Below are 18,129 nucleotides of genomic sequence, written 5' to 3'. Positions count from 1 at the left end.
TACCTCTTCTAGCATTTGAGTAGAAGACACTTTCTTTTGAAGTTCCTCCTGAAGAAGATGCACCACCATTTCTCTGCTCTTCAGAAATTAGAAGAGCAAACAACTCCTCAAAATCAAGAAATTTTTCACGGACGGCAACGGATGTCCGGAACTGTGCATAATCCTTTCCTAGACCATTCAAGGTCACAGAAACTAGATCATCATCTTCCACTGGCGACCCACTGGAAGTAAGTGCATCTGCAATTTTCTTCACCTTCATGTGGTAGTCATTGATGCTCATATTTTCTCTCTGCACATTGTGTAACTCCTGCTTGAGCTGCATTTTCCTGGCTTGCGTATTTGTGCTCTACATTTTTGCCAAAGTATCCCATGCCTCCTTTGGCGTACTTGCATCCTGAATATGCACAATCATAGAATCTGAAATACTGATAGACAGCCAGTACATAACTTTTCTAGCTCTCTCATGCCATCCTTTAAATGCGTGCATTTCCTATTGATTGGGAACATTAGGAAGAACTGGTTCTTCTTCATTTCCTGTAATGAACTCCCAATAGCCTTTTCCTATAAGGAAATTTGTCATTCTAAACTTCCATGCTTGGAAGTTGTTCTTGTCAAGCTTTTCAGTGACAATCTGTGAAAGAGAATTAGACGCCATTACAGAACACTGTAAAAAATTCTATCACTGCAAAAAACATAGCTTCTGCCTCACACGGGCAAATCTGCAAAACTGGTATTCGACCACACAGTCACTTCCTAGTGACGATTTTGCACCAACAAGCAATAAGGATGATTATGTAACTCCCAGTATCTCTGCACATAGGCATACGATGCAATTTTTGCGGCAACTTTTCACCGACCTGCAGAGCAGTGGTCGCACATAAAAAACCGAGCCTTTTTTTGAGTGCCTGCGAAGAGCTTCCGCCTTCAAAATGGGCCTCGAAATGGCCTCGAATCAGAAAAATAAAGTCACCAAGGGCCTTGCCCTTACCTGCAGCATCATATACTGCCCTCTTGCCATACCGCAAAGGGCATCTCAATCTGAGATAGTGCACTCTTGCACTTCCGGCTGTACTACCTGCAGAGATTTGCTCCCAAACTCGAAAAAGAAAAGCAACACTGGTCCTCTTACCAGGACACCGCGAACTTGGTTTGCTTTCTTGAGCTCCTTACCACGAACTGGGCTCTGATACCATGTGAAGATAGTGGGAGAGAGGGAAGGAGTCTCACTTGTGGCTTTCTCACATACACAATGGGGGAATACACACAAAGGTGGAGGCTGAAAACAGCTTGCAGGTCTGATTTAATCCTCATGGATGCTTTGTTGAGGATATGAAAAATAACGGTCGCTTGATAGCAAAAGGAAAGAAGAAGGGCAGGATGTTTACATTGGATGCGGACATGCCTGAATTGAGTGTAGCAATGTTTGCACATGGGATCGGTGTAGTTGCAGATATTGATATCTGGCATAAACGCATTGGTCATGTTAATGTACAGCGACTTAAATCAATGCAGGCCCAAAACATTGTTGCAGGATTGCCTAAATTCAAGGTTGCAGAAATGCATAAGGTATGTGAAGCCTGTCAAATTTGGAAAACAGGCAAGGAAACCATTTCCTAGACATGTTCAAGAGAGTAAGAAGCCATTGGAATTAATCCACTCTGATGTGTGGACTACTAAAGCTGCATCTATTGGAGGCTGTCATTATTTTGCCACTTTTATTGATGACTACAGTAGAAAAGTTTGGGTGTATTTTATGAAAAAGAAAAGTGAAGTGTTTGGGCCTTCAAAGCTTTTAAAGCTATGGTTGAAAAAGAAACAGGCTTGCAAATAAAATGCCTAAGGTCAGATCGAGGGGGAGAGTACCTCTCAAATGAGTTTGCAAGGTTCCTATAGGAGCATGGCATAAAGCAACAATATTCATGCAGTCATACCCCATAGCAAAATGGACTTGCAGAAAGGAAAAATAGGCATATTGGAGAGGTATCTCGGGCCATGCTAAATGAAAAAGACCTTTCAGATTATTATTGGGCTGAAGCAGTTGCTACAGCAGTTTACATAATGAACATGACTCCCACTGTAGCAATACATGGCATGACGCCAGAGGAGATGTATACTGGTAGGAAACCAGATATTTCTCATTTGAAAATTTTTTGTTGCATTGCCTATGTTCATGTGCCAGATGAGTTGAGGTCCAAGTTGGATCCAAAAGTTGAGAAGTGCATCTTTATTGGTTATTCTCTGTAGTAGAAAGGGTATAGATGCTATAACCCTTCTACTTGTAAGTTTACAGTGAGTAGAGATGTTGTTTTTGATGAGATGAGCAGCTTGTATAAACCAATAAATGTGATTGATGATGTAGATGCACAAAATGGTAATGCTGCACAGAATTCACAGCAGCAATCACAAAATATTAGTGGACCTGCAATGTCCTCTAGCAGTGGTTCACATACTTCGCCATGGACAGGCAGATTGAGATCAGCAGAATCTCCTCAAAGCAATGCAGATAGTGGTATGCAGGTATCATGAAAAGGAAAAGAGAAGGTAGATCAGCCCATGTTTGATGTGAATGCAGGTCACTCTTATGTGGATGGTGAATCCAGTGGCTTAGAACAGAGCATTGATGATGAGTTGGGTATTCCTTCTGTTGTTACACCTGGAGTAAGGAAGACCAGGGATGTTTTGAGAGCACCTGGTAGTGAGCCTATTTTGCACAGGTCTACCAGAGTCAAGTATCCTGTGGATAGGCTGAAATATGATGGATTTAGAGCCATTCACTATGCATATATGGTCAAAGTGATACAGGAACCAGAACCCACTTCTTTTGAGCAAGCCATGGGAAAAGAAAAATGGGAGAAAGCCATGGATGAAGAAATGGATGCCTTGGAAGCAAATGCTACATGGGAATTGGTGCCTTTTCCTAAAGAGAAGAATGCAATTGGCTGTAAGTGGGTTTATAAGGTGAAGCACAATGCAGATGGTTCTGTGAACAGATACAAGGCAAGATTAGTTGTTAAGGGGTATGCACAGACATATGGCATTGATTATGAAGAAACATTCAGTCCAGTTGCAAGGATGGCAGCCGTAAGAGCAGTCATTGCTATGGCTGCATCAAAGGGATGGTCTTTACATCAGATGGATGTAAAGAATGCCTTCTTGCATGGTGATTTGCAAGAAGAGGTGTTTATGGAGCAGCCACCAGGTTATGTTCATGCTGTTCATCCTGAGTTTGTTTGCAGGTTGAAGAAAGCCTTGTATGGCTTGAAGCAAGCACCTAGAGCATGGTCTGACAAGATAGGACAGTATCTTGTCACTATTAGCTTTCAGATTTCCAAGGCAGATTTCTCACTTTATGTGAGAAAAACAGAGAAAGGTATTATGTTGCTTGTCATTTATATTGATGATTTGTCATCACAGGTGATAGTGATGAAGATATCCTTCACATGAAAATGTTATTGAAGCAAAAGTTTGAGATGAAGGATTTGGGAGAGCTGCGTTATTTCTTGGGCATTGAGGTGATTAGATCACCAAGTGGGATACGGCTCTTGCAGAGGCAGTATGGATTGGACATGCTGTCCAAATATGGGATGACAGGCTGTAAGCCTATTTCAGTTCCTTTGGAGCAGAATGTGAAGCTGAGCGCAGATGCAGGTGAGCTTTTGGAAGACCCTACTATGTACAGACGCATAGTAGGAAGTTTGATTTATATGACTATTACTAGGCCAGATTTGAGCTATGCTGTTGGATTGGTAAGTCAGTTTATGCAGGCTCCAAGGAAACCGCATTTGGATGCAACTAGACGCATACTCAGGTATGTGAAGTCCACATTGTAGTATGGACTATTTTATGAGGCTGGGGTCCAGATACAGTTGCATGGATACACTGATGCTGATTGGGCTGGTAGTATTTCAAATAGATGATCTACCAGTGGATATGTGTTCTCTTTTGGGAGTGCTACAGTCACTTGGAGCAGCAAGAAACAGCCTACAGTTGCCTTGTCGAGCACAGAGGCTGAGTACAGGGGTGCAGCAATGGCTGCATGTGAGGTAGCTTGGTTGCATAAGCTACTCTATGATATGCATCAGTCTACAGATGGGCCAGTTGTCATTTATTGTAACAATGAGCAATATACACTTGGCAAATAACCCAGTCTATCATGCTAGAACAAAGCACATTGAGGTGCATTATCACTATGTGCGGGAGAAGGTTTTACTAGGTCTTATTGATCTAGTTTATGTCAGCATAGAGGATCAGGTAGCTGACATATTCATGAAGGCATTGGGCACAGAGAAGCTGCGCAAGTTCAGAGACCTACTTGGTGTGCAGGAATTGGGATTGAGCTCGAGGGGGAGCGTTGAGATATCGAGCTCCACTCGTGATATGCTAGGGTGACCGTTGTGCATTTATGTCACCGACTTGTTAGCTGCAGATGCGATTGGTACACCACCCATGAATAATAGCTGGATGACAGCTATCCTTATCTACTCTCGTTTGTGGCTCAGTTAGTATGCCACCTTAGTTAGCTGAGTTTGGTTTGAGACCCACATATAGGGTTCTTCTATTTCTTTGTACTAGAGTTCTTTTGGCTTTCATAACTAAGAAGAGGAAAACTGTTTTTAGCCTCCAACTTTGTGTGTATTCCCCCATTGTGTATGTGAGAAAGCCGCAAGTGAGACTCCTTCCCTCTCTCCCACTATCTTCACATCATCTTCACATTATACGATTTTGCTCAAAAATCTAATGACAGATTTTAGGATATGATTATGTAATAGAAGGAACACCAAACAAAAGATAGGCAAGAAGTGGAGGGATTGAAGGTGGCTAGCTATAGCACTAAGGAGGCCAACATGTCAGTTTATGGCAAGTCTCTAGCCGATAGTCTCTGGGATACCCCCATAGGAGGACGAGAATTGTTAGCAATACATCCGACTCCAAGAAAATGAAAAAGACAAAGCTCATCCCCAAAAAGATACCAATTAGCACATCATTTCAGCCTTGTAAAGCCTCTTGGCTATTCCCAACATCATTGCCACAAGCCTTGTAGTTTATGGTTTGGCAGCTGGTCTTCATGTTAATTTTCAGAAGTCCAAGCTGCTCCCTTTGCATTCCAAAGACTGGCATAGTCTATTATGACCCGGGGATATCATTCCACCCACTCAGTTTATTCGTCATCTTGGTTACCCTTTGGGGTGGGAACTCACTCACCGACAACAAACTGATTGGGTTTTGGCTAAGCTTCGAAAAAAGCTTGAGTATTGGAAACTGGCAACGTGGCCTTTGCATGTTCATCTTCGAATAGTGCAGTCCATCCTTGCACATCTAGAGATGGCGGTCATGATCACACTACCAAAGAGAGCTACCTACTATCAATAGTCTCCGCCACAACTAGTTTTGACAAGAAAAATGGTGAGTAATGTGTCTCTCATTGACATTCACTATGTTATGGATATTTTAAAGTCCTTCCATGAGCAACAAGGGAATGCAAACAACTAGCTCACCAAGCAAATTCAAAAGATGCAAATAAAGAATGATGCCTTTAAGCACAAGCTAGAGATACAACACTAGCAGCAACAAGAATTGGCACACTGCAAACATGAACTAGCAAAGTTGTAGGAGGAGTACTAGCAATACAAAGAATCAAAAGAGCAACAGGTGTCCAAATTGCTAGCCCAAGTCAAAGTTTAGAAAGAGCGCATGTCCACAATGACTAAATGGCTAGAGGAAATGAAGTTAGCAACTCGAGAGGCTAGCGACAGACAATACTGATGTGCAAATTGAAAACACAATCCTCAAGGAAAGGATCCGCCGAGCACTAGAAGGTGTCGAATAACCATTAAAAGAAATGACTGAGGAAGTCGATAATACTTTCATGTCATCCACTGAACTTGATAAACTCAAAATGTACTTAATTTAGACCTCCCAAAGTCTATAAGAAAATTTGAAGAACTGACTCACGATGATTTGCGAAGAGACCTTATGAAGCCTTTGCCTTGGCTGCATATGCATATGACATAATGGCCCAACTGATGGAAAAAATGCAAGAACAACTCAACAAGGCCTCTAGCCATGAAACATTGAGTCATGCATTTGAAGTACTTGTTCAAAAATAGAGTTTTTAAACTCTAGTATCTAGATTCTGGCTGAAGTAGCAATAGGAGAACACTCTCTTGTACAAGATGTGCCATTTGAGGTATCTACATCCCAGATGCTATAGATAAATGCATATTAAAGATCATAAGTCCATAGTGGTTGCACCACCTTGTTAATTTTAACCTGCCTTAGAGGCACATCTAGCTAATGGTGGCTTTCCATAGAGAATTGAGGTGTCATAAATCATTAGTTTATGATACTTTTAGTAAAGGTCTCATCCATTGAAACCTAAATGTCCTTGCATCGAGTCTCCCAAAGTAATGTCACAAGCAATTACCATATATAGAAATCCTATGACACAAAATTGCCTCAACACCATGCTCTCAATTTGGCACTCAAAGAGAGAGAGAGAGAGAGAGAGAGAGAGAGAGAGAGAGAGAGAGAGAGAGAGAAGGGGGGGGGAGGGAGGGAGGGAGGGAGGGGGTAGTGGTGTTAGAGGCACAAAAGGGGGGGGGGGGATGATGGAGTTGAGGAAAGAGTTGGAGGGGGCACAAGCACACACTCATTTACAATGCTCAAAGTGTTGCTCCTCAACTTGGCTCAACTTTCCCTAGTCTATCTGTTCTATAATATTAACGTTCTATCTTTCTCACGTGACCTCTTTTGGATCTTCTATGTGGTCCATGATGTGTATGTCTATTTAGGTTTTACTTGGATCGACTAGAAGAGAGGACAAGTGAAGGTAATGTCATCCTGGTAATTGAAGAGGAAATCAAGTGCATGATAATATTTGATATTTGGTGTTGAATGGAGAGCCATCCTTTGAAAAACTCATGCCTTTCTCATGATGTCATGACTTAGGGCTCATTGGAAAGGAAACACCACTACTAAAGCTTGCACTCTAAACCATATAAGCTAGCAATGAACTTTTTTTTTTAAATGATGTGATTTTAAAATTTTTAAAATGCAATTATAGGAGCATTGCATGACAATATTGAATCACAAAACAATGGTCCTAGTGATGAAAAATGCTTGTATTATAGGGTTTTCCCCTAGAAGTGATGCATAACCCATTCACTTTTGGCTTGCTCATTTGACTATTTGCCCTCCCTTTTGCGTTTTGTCTTTCCCTCCCTCTTACTCTCCCTTTTTTTTTGGGCAGAAAAAAAGTTTGTTATATATTATATCCACAAAGATATGATCAATACATAGTCTTTAGACTAGAAAAGCCAGCCCCCATGGGGAGAAGTTACATTAACAAAACAATTTTGACAGAAACTCAAGAAGTTGGAAACTTCTGAGTTTGTCACAATAGCAGATGTAAAAGAGGGGTTCCTCTGTATCATCTGTACCATCTGTACCATCATCAGTAAAGTAGTCAGAGTAACTGAAATCCATATCAGATGAGCTCTTACTCTCTCTTTTGCTCTTGCCCTCCTAGTGAACACCATTAATTCACTAACCAATCCCTAAACTGATGCTCCATTGAGACCTCAAGTGGTCCTATGACAATCAAGAAACCAAATGAGTGTTAATAAACCATGGAGACACTCCAAAAAGGACAAGAAGCCCATGGAGGATCCTACTTAAAAATTTGATTATAAGATAATATCAATCCTCCACAACTTGTTCTAGTGAACCACCATCATACATGGACTCTACTAGAGCTCTATCTAATAGTATGATGTTACTTTTACAATAGCACCAAATGCACCCGATCCTCTCCCACCTACCTCAATACGTACTCCTCCCTTCTTGCAACCTTCCTCAGAGCCTACTCCCATGACAAGAGTAGAGGGGATGCACACATTAGGCTTGATATCACATTAGAGGTCATATTTGTTAATAATGCCTCCAAAACATATTTCCATCTATGGGGTTGTAAAGTGGTTGTCTACATGCTTAGTATCCACATTGAGTGGAAGTAAAAATACTTGTTTTCAAATGTTTCAGCTGAAAATTTTCCTTATTGTACTACAAGTTAATTGTTTTAGTGCATTTAATTCCAATGTTTTCTCTCGTGCTTAGGAGGGTGGCATCATCCCATTGAGAGACACCTTCATCAGTGGGTTGGTCTCCTGTTGGTCTTCCATTGTTTGTGACTCGGCCTCATAGTTTGCTCATAACCCTCTTGGGAGAGGATAGGGGACCATGTACAATAAAAGGAGAGGTTGTGTAGAGCACTAAATGTGTGATTACTATTACTGGGAAAAATACACCTCGAATGCAATATGTCCCCCCAAAATTCAAAATTTGATTAGTTGGGGAATATGAGTTGTGGAGGAAATAAGAGGGGTGAAAAGGAAGAGGGCAAGTTCATGAGATTAAAATAAGGGGATTTGGAATAAAGGGAAAGGGAAGGCATGCCAATTAAGGGAAAGAGGGAATAATAGAGGACACATTCATAAACGAGTCATTAACGAGGGAGGGGGTATGTGATTAGAGAGCCCCCCAACATCAAACAAATGTGACAAATAAAAGTGAGCCATTATGGACCTCTATCAAAGTGGTGAGAAGCGAGGAGTAGGATATTGGGCAGGTGGGAGAGGACCGGGTGCATTTGGTGCTATTGTAGGGCACATCGTACCATTAAGCTATGCGTAAGTAGAGTCCACCTATGATAGTGGTCCACTCCCATGAGTTTTAGAGGATTGATGACATCTCACAATCGGTTTCTCTTAGGAGGTATGATCCTCCATGGACTTCTTGCCCTTTTGGAGACACGTGTCTCCATGGTCCATTGAGACTCATCTAGTTTCCTGATTGTCATAGGGACCACTTGAGGTCTGGATGGAGCATTCCTATGAGGAATAGTTAGTGAATTAATGGTGTTCACTAGATGATCTCTAGGAAAAGAAAAAGGATTGTAGATGCCTCCATATCAAGTGGGTTGCAACCTTGTGTTGCTTAATAAGATCATTAATAGATCCAAATTAGCACTTAGACCCAAGATCATCCTCAAAGAGAGCAAAAGGGAGGGCAAAAGGCTATGCAAGGTAGCAAAAGAGAGAGCAAGAGGTAGCACAAAAGGGGGCAAATAAGGTAAAAGGTTCAAGCTAAAAGGAACTTGGGTTATTCACCACTTCTAGCCAAATCATTGTAATACAAGTACTCCTAGCATTGCATTTTAAAATATTAAAAATTACATGGCTAAATGATGCTTATTTTACTTATTTTTTAAACATCACTAGCTTACGTTGTTTAGAGTGCAAGTTGTAGTAGTGGTGTTTCCTTTCCATTGAGCCTGAATCATGACATCATAACAAAGCATGGGGATGAATCTCTATTGAGGATCAAGTATTAAACATTGCCATGCACTTAATATCCTCTTCAATTACCATGATGACCTTACCTTCACTTGTCTTCTTTTTTTGTGGATTCCAATTAAAACTACATAGTAAAATGGGCATCCACATCATGGAGCATGTAGAAACATCCAAAAGACATCAAATGAGAAAAATAGAATGTCAATAAATCCCTTGAGCCTTTATGTAAGTTTGTGCATGTTCCCCCTCCACATGTCTCTCCATCTCCATCATCCCCCCCCTCACATCCTCTCTCTCTCTCTCTCTCTCCTCTCTCTCTCTCTCTCTCTCTCTCTCTCTCTCTCTCTCTCTCTCTCTCTCTCTCTCTCTCTCCCCCCTCTCCCTCTCTCCCCCTCTCCCCCTCCATCCCCCCCCCCCCCTCTCTCTCTCTCTTTCTCTCTCTCTCTCTCCCCCCCTCCCTCCCTCTCTCCCTCCCCCTCTCTCTCTCTCTCTCTCTCTCTCTCTCTCTCTCTCTCTCTCCCCCCCCTCTCCCTCTCCCTCTCCCTCCCCCCCACTCTCTCTCTCTCTCTCTCTCTCTCTCTCTCTCTCTCTCTCTCTCTCTCTCTCTCTCTCTCAGTGCCATAACTGAAACCACGGTGTTAAGGTACTTTGTGTCTTTGGATTTCCATATAAGCTAATCACACATAGGGAAAAAGGAGCGGTTATGTGGAGCACTAAGTGTATGATATATATTAGTAGGAAAAACTCACCTCGATTGCAATATGTCCCTTCAGTGAACAAAAAAATAAAATCTAATTAATTGGGGGACTATTAGTTGTGGATAATAGAAGAGGAGTGAAAAGGAAGAGGGCAAGTGCTTGATTAAACTAAGGGGGAAGGGAAGGAGTGCCCATTTAGGGGAAGAGGGAATGATGGAGGGTACATTAATAAATGGAGCATTAAAAGGAGGGGCATGCGATTGGTGAGGGTTCATTTATAAATCGTATGGTTCCCCATAAGCATGTTATAGTGTTGTATAACTTAGTGGTGGTAATGCTCATGTGTATGGAATAGAGGATCTGGAGCTTTTTAAAATAAAAAATGTAATGCCACCTTATATTATTGGGGTGGTCACTCCCAAAAAAGAATAAGATACTAAATTGGGCCAATTGATTGAGGGCATACAACTTGTTCTTCCCATTCTTTCTAGGCTCAACCATCCCTGAGAAAAAATTCAACTCAAAAATCTTAATAGGATAACGCTATGGTACCAATTCAATCACATCAAGGTCCACAAACCATTTCAAAATCTGTGCCCATGGGGTTGATTTGATAAACACATATGGCAAAAATTTACAAATTCAAGCCCTATTCCTGATCCCAGCGTCCAAAATCTCAAGCCCCAAGCCCCCCTTGATGCTTGTGAAGTTTCAATACATCCCATGGAGCATAATCTAGTCATTTCTTCTTGCCTCCTTAGCCCACAAGAACCACCATAACCCCTTTGATTCTATGTAACTTGCAACAAAGCTGGTTGACTTGAGCAAGAGGTCTTCTATTGGGTCAGGTGAATTACATGAATTCATATTGTCTTTGGTTGAATTACTATGTTCACTCCTCTTCTTTCAATCAAGCAATAGATTAGAATATATATGACGTGACTTTTCAGTTTGCTACAGTCGCTATTGTTGTAAAGATCTTGATGTTCTATTGAATGTGTTTGGTATTGCATGCACTCAATTTCCAACAATTGGTATCAGAGCCTCATCTTAGAGGAATTGTGAGGAGTTTTCAAATTTGTGAGGGTTGTGCAAATTGAGGAAATGTTTGTGAAGAAGAGTTGAGCATTGTTAGATATGACTGTTGATAGCGAGGGTCTCCACAAGTTTTTCATATATGAGCAAGATGAACCATTGTGCAGTGGTAAGTGTCTACATCAATGGGAAGAACATTACTTGGAAGTCAAAAGGATTGAGAAGTAGCATTTGAAGTCATAGGAGGTGGATACTTGAAGCTATGGCTAGAATGAAGGGGGTGACATAATGGAGTTTTAAAAAGAGATCATTATAGGAGTTATAAATTTGCCTATTCATGGTTAATCTATCTAAGTCTTCAAATGCAATTTTTGTATGGATATGAGGGTGCAAGAGATGTTAAGCTTTGTAGTTGGATGATTGTGAAGTGGGAACTATAAATCTATTAATATTGGATTAGAGGACTGGGGAGAAGGAGATTATATCGGTTTGATATTGAGAGGAACTATTTGCAATTGTTTCAAAGGTAATTATGAGTATCTTAATCCAATGATTCATCGAAATTGAAACTCGGTTAGTGAGATGACCATTTGTGGACTATGTAAATTGCAACAAGATTTGCAAGAATCAAAGCTTGAGTGGCATGTGTTTGTGACCCTAGAAGCATCATAGGGACTAACTCATCAGCTAATATATTTTTGAAGAGTTGGGAACTAGGTGGTGACGGTTTAGTGAAATCTTGTGGAATATTAATAGGTAGTAGTGTTGGATTCGATTGGATGTACTTACTAAAGTAACTAAGATCTCTCTTATTTAGACCCATGTGGAAATATTCCATTGCTGTAGGCATAGATAATGCAATAGTTGTATTGTCATCATTCGTAGGTGCAAAAAACTCTTCATGAGGTGCACCTTATAAGTTAGGAATAGAAATGGATGAAAACATAGTTGTAATGAGTGCATCTCAGGGATGATACACTTCTTCCCCCACTTGAGTTGTAGTCAAGTCCCTAATAGATTTACCAATATAATCAATGAAATCTTGATAACTAGTCAGGATGGTTTGTGAAACTCGAGTAGCTGTGCGAATTTTGATTACCAGTCAGGATGCTTTCTAAAACTGAATGATCTTGTATATGAATTTCTTACTTGTTCACTCACTTCCACATCCAATAGTTTATATAATATTGTTTTTGAGCAAGTTCATTTTTATAACAAGATTAGTTATTTTGTCGTTCGATGTTATAGATAGTTGGATGAGGGGGAAGGTTATGTTTCATTTGGCAGGTGGTGAAATGTCAAGCACACTATTATTTTGTGCTTAGTATGTTACTTTGATTAGTTGTGCTTTTGGCTTGTATTAGTACACTTATTGTTGGTATTTTGGTTGATTAACTAATAAGTGCTTTATTTTGTTGTATATTTGTGTTCACAAAGAAGAATTGCCTTGTTGTTTTGGACACTAAGAATGATGAAGTGGTGGAAGGTATAATTGTTTTAATTGTTTTTTAAGGGTGCAAAGTAGGTACCATTGTGGGTGGATTTGAAGAGTAGGTAAATTGGTCATGGTTGAAGTTTGAGGGTGATTCATTGGAGTAGGTACAAAAGGGTATTTAATATGGGGTGGTAAGACAATTTATGACTATCAAGTATTTTGGTGAGTTTATTGGAATGTAGCATGGTGTCATGCATGTATATACTTTATAAAGTGATCTATTTAATATGCATATGTTATTCTGCAATGATTGTTATATTTGGTGTGTTAGTCCAAATGTGATCTCGTTGTGTTCCATATATTGTTGTAATGTGATTGAATCATATTGTATAATTGAAAGTGCTCACAATTTTTGTTAATGTCCATGACTCTCTTCTTTGTTGCAAAATGGCAATGTTGAAGTCTCCTATCAGTATAATGTTACTTGTTGTCAAAGCATGTGTTAGTAGATTTTGTCATAATTCAATGAATATTTTGAAGTTTTTGGATGGTGGTCTATAGATGTTAGAAATTACATAGGTTTTATTTTTCACTCTTATGCATTTGTTGTAATTCTGATGCCATGGTGCACAATTTTATTTTATTTTTCATTGTTAATGTTGTTTTGTATTAAGGTGTAGATAGTGTGATTGTTAATGCATTGGAATTTGTTTAGGACATGCAGATCACGATGTTTGGTTTTGGTTGCTTGGAAGCAAATAATGTTGGAGTTTATAATTGCTTCTGTGGCTTGTATGTCTTCTTTATGTTTTTGTAATGATCTAGCATTTGAAGATTGTATGAGTATAGTTTCATCTTTGCTTCATTGTGTTTTCCTATTTAGGTTTAGCCATTTTGATTGAGTTATATTTATTTTGTATGCTACTTTTCCTATGTATACAAGCAAAAGTGCTTTCCGGAATTATGTGAAGAATAAATGTGAGAATGTGTGATCTAGGGGCACTTGTTTGAGGCAACATTGGTTAATATAATCAATTTGGTGTTGCATGTGAGTATGAGTTCAAAATGTATTAAAGTTTCATAAAATTGTGGATCATTTTGCTCATTGTGGTTCTTAGGTCAAAATATTATACTCTAGTATGTGCCAGCAATAGCTTCCAAAATGTAATCTTTGATTGCGAAAACCCATGAATCCCCAGTACTGGCTTTTCTTGGTAGAAATAGACTTCCCTCTTTCTTGGGACTTCCCTCTGAACTGTGATCTTCCCCTTTGCACATTTAAGGCTGCATCCTGCTTTTTGCCTTCCATAGACTTTTGTCTAATCTCCTCAGCCAACAAGTTACCCACAACATCATCAAACTTCAATACTCCACCAGGCGCAGAGTTACTGGCAGCTGTACGAAAGGTATCCCGTGAGGATGGCAATGAACATAAGAGAAATATTGCCTTAGTCTCCGCATCAAAATTCATCTTCTAAGCTTGAAGTTGGCTGAAAATAATATTGAATTCATTCAAGTGAGAAGCAATGGAGACCCCTTCCTTCATCTGTAGCTCAAACAACCTCTACATGAGGTAAACTTTATTAGAGGCAGTTTCCTTCTCATAAGTGGCACATAATTTCTTCCACAAATCTTCCGTAGTTTACTCATTTACTAAGCTGACTCTGCAAGATGAAGTCTAGCAGTAGACTTTGCTAATGCATCCAACTCATTCCAATCATCCTCAGACATGTCTGTATGCTTAGCTCCAATCCCTGCCAAGGGTTTAATATCTGCTTCTTTTGAATAAGCACATCCCTTATCTATTCTTTCCATAAAGAAAAGTTTGTATATCAAACATTTTAATGTTGAAAAACTCCTTTTCAGACATGGAAGAGGATGATCACACCAAATACCAGGTGCACCCAAATGTGTATGCCAAAACGGAAGGTAATATCACCAAACCTCAAAGGCTCAAAGCATCAAAATGCATCTGAATCATGTGCATATATTATGCATCCATATGAGCAAATCTGGCCCAAAAGAAAATGCCAACTGCAATGGCAAACCCGAGGCCAATAAGAGCCAAATGCCTCAAGCATAAACACCATCCATGGGCATAAGCATCAATAATGTCTCGTCCAAGAGAGCATAGCACTATGAGTGCATCAACTGCAATGTGTTGAAGCTTTCCCTCAGCATAAAATAGCATCTGTGTGCTAAACTCCCATCAATAAAGCATCCCACAAGGCAATTTGGGCCTATCAACGCATCCAACAAGGATCGCAATGCATCCAAATGGCCTATAAAGCATCCACTGCAACCCAATGCAAACCATGAATGAGAGCACATGGCTCAGACTGCTTCCAGAGTGATCTTCATAAGGTATATCCAAGAAATCATGACCCCACGACAATGACTGCTAGTGAAAATAGAACCTGGGATGCCTCAAAACATGGGCATCATTGCATAATCGGACTCAGCAAGACAATCTGCAAATATCTCTCTTCTATTGGAACTCCAAAAATCCCATCCGATGAATAGGAAATGGGGAGTCAACCCTTGATTAACCTGTAATCCGAAAATCAAAGGTTTGAACCTTTGAATGGATTTTTGACAGAGAAATACATGATTCGGTACCTCAGAGAGACGAAACTTCTCCAAATCTCTATGAAATCGTGCAAGAGCTGACAGGTAGGGGTCTTTGGGCCTTCGAAATGCAATGAAACAGATGGCTTAGGAAATTGTAGTCCCAATCACATGGTCCAACACATGGACCAAAAAAGGTTTTTGCAAATAGACATGTTTGTAAACACCACTGGAGTGCGAATCATGAGCAACACATAAGTTTTAGGACCTCTTGAGTCCACCAAAATTGACAAATCTATGAATGGTTGCTTCAAACTCGAGTTCCAACACATATGATGTAGGTAAAGTCACCCAATAGAGCTTCTCCTTCCTCCCATAGAGCTGCACCAGCAAACTTTGAGCTCCAGGCTCACACCCGGGCTCAGCTACTAGAACACCCGCACTCTGATACTAGTTGAGAGATCTCAACAATGGAAGCAGAATAGAAGAAGGTGAGAGAGAGGGAGAGAGAGCCACACAAGTTTTTGGTGGGTGCAAAACACCCTAATCTTCTATGTCATCCATATATATATGTGTTTGAGTATTGCATATAACCTGGGCTAAGGTATAGTGGCCTTTATCCCCCACACTCTCCTCCCTCAACTCCGTCAGCTACCCCTCACCCTCAGCCAACCCCCCTCTCAGCCCTCTCTCCCTCATCCCTCCCCCTCAGCCTCCCTCCTCCCCTTAGCTAACCCCTCCCTCCATGCCCCTCCCTCACCTCCTCTCCCCCCCTCCCCCTCCCCCGCCTTCTTCCCCCTCCGTCTCTCCCTTCCTACTCATGCCCCCTTCCACTTGCTCTTAGCCCCCTCCTCCTGCCCCCTTCCCCTTGCATCTCAGCCCTCTAATCCGCCCCCTTCCCTCTCCTCTCAGCCCCTCTACCCATGCCCCCTTCCGTCTCCTATGAGATAAGGAGAAAGCAAGAGCTAGAGAGAGAGAGAGAGAGAGAGAGAGAGAGAGAGAGTATGAACCCTCCTTCTGAGCCCTAGGTACCTAGGTTCTGGCCAGCAAGTCCCAAGGGGTAAGGTATTGATCAAATGAACTTTGGGGAGAGCACCTTGCCATATCCAATGGTCCCTTGTTCTAGTTTGAATGGGACTTGGGGAGGGGCTCCAGATGGTACTCCCTTCCCCATGGCTACACCATATAGACCTATAGACCCCTTCCCTCTCCTCTCAGCCCTCTAGCCTCTCCCTCCCATTCCCCCTCCCTCCTCTCAGCCCTCTACCCTAGCCCCTTTCGTCACCCCCTTCCCTCTAACCTCCTCCTCTCTTCTTCTCTCTCCCTTCACTCTCTTCATGACCCTCTCCTCTTCCCTCACACAGTAGTAGCAGACTGATCTTGATTGTGATTGAATCGGCCTTTTTTGCCTTGATTGACAAATGGCTTCCCGTTCAGTCAATCCTCAACTGCTTCCATTGGCCATGAGATGTCTAGATGCATACTGAGGTATGTGAAGTCCACATTGCAGTATGGACTATTTTATGAGACTGGTGTTCAGACATGTTGAGACTGGTGCTCAACATCCTAGAATCTCAAGACAATAACCCCTCTCAATTGGCAAGGAAAATCTAGGCAAACATTGCCATTGCCTAAATCAGAGCTGTAACAACAGATGGTTGTCTACTTGGTTTGAAACCGCACCATCACTTTCTCTAATCAAGCTCTATTCAAGGTCATCATCACAACACATGGTTACCTTCAAGGAGCAAAATCAGCCACATTATAGATTGCAAACCTATCATGTAGTCAACCAAAAATGGCAATTTAATAATAGTCATGTATAAGTTGCTCTAGCAACTATAAAGACTTGCCACCTACAACCTAGAAATTAAGTTGGTTTACAACTATAATCACTGTTCCAAAAATTGCTAATAATCTACTTTAAACAGCCTCCTGAAAAGAGCCATAATTGATAGTTAACACTACACAAAAAATCACGTACATGAAGTTCTATTTACTACAAATCCTTTTAGTAAAAGTGATGTTCAAGTTTGCCTTGAGATTGGCCATCCAATGGAAGTGGACTAAAACTTTTGAAGTCATGAAGAAAAATATTAGCTTGAATACAAAGAGTTACGCCAAGTGAACTAAAATTTTGAAGTCATGAAGGAAAATATCAACTTGAATATAAAGATTAATCCCATCCACCTCAGTTCGATCGGTAGTCAAAAACATGCAAAAACCCCACTTTCCCAACCCACGGCCAAAAAACCCACCCTTTTCTAAGGTAGGCCCAAAAACGTCCTTTCCAAAAACGCATCCATGAACCTTTTCATTACTTCCATTGCCCATCCATGCATATCAAGAACCACAAACATATGACATGTATTTTCTAAGCAAAAGATGGAACTTATCCAAGTGAGGCCTATCCATGCCCTCCCATTCTCTCCTCAACATCGCTAAGAATATTAGAAAAACAACACCAAGAGGTGAATGTCTAGTTTCTCCATAAGGGATGCCAGCCGATCAATCAAGTCTACTACCTGCACTAGGGACTTTTTTGCATGGTGAATGCGATAAAAGAGGCCTTTTCAGATCGTTCAAAGGTCACCTTCTTTAACTTCATCATAAAACACAATAATCTCATAGCATTATAGACATATGTAAGAGCACCAACATGAGAAAAATGTAGGAGTTTCTACGTAGCACAGTAGCTTTTGAAAACCAACAAACGTATCATGAACATTGACACTTCCTATAAACACAAACCATGACAAAGATCACAACTAAATAAAGATACAATAAAGTGGCATAAGGGAAGCACCTCCCATCTCCACCATGTCCACGTCTGACACGCTCATTGTACGAATTTCGAAGCTCACTTTCAATGCAACAGACTCTCATCTCTATCCTTATATAGGAAACATCCAAGCAAGAGAAACTATCGAACAAGCAATCTTATTAGCACATACTATCCGAATCAACCAGACTCTTCTGCAAATGTTGCACATGTTGAAATAGCACCACAACAGCACATAACTGACCTCTAGACCCTTCT

The sequence above is a fragment of the Dipteris shenzhenensis genome, chromosome 8 (assembly GCF_047967505.1).
Source record: "Dipteris shenzhenensis isolate YYH24624 ecotype China chromosome 8, Dip_SZ_1.0, whole genome shotgun sequence".
Lineage (NCBI taxonomy): Eukaryota > Viridiplantae > Streptophyta > Polypodiopsida > Gleicheniales > Dipteridaceae > Dipteris > Dipteris shenzhenensis.
This window is presented reverse-complemented; position numbering follows the sequence as displayed.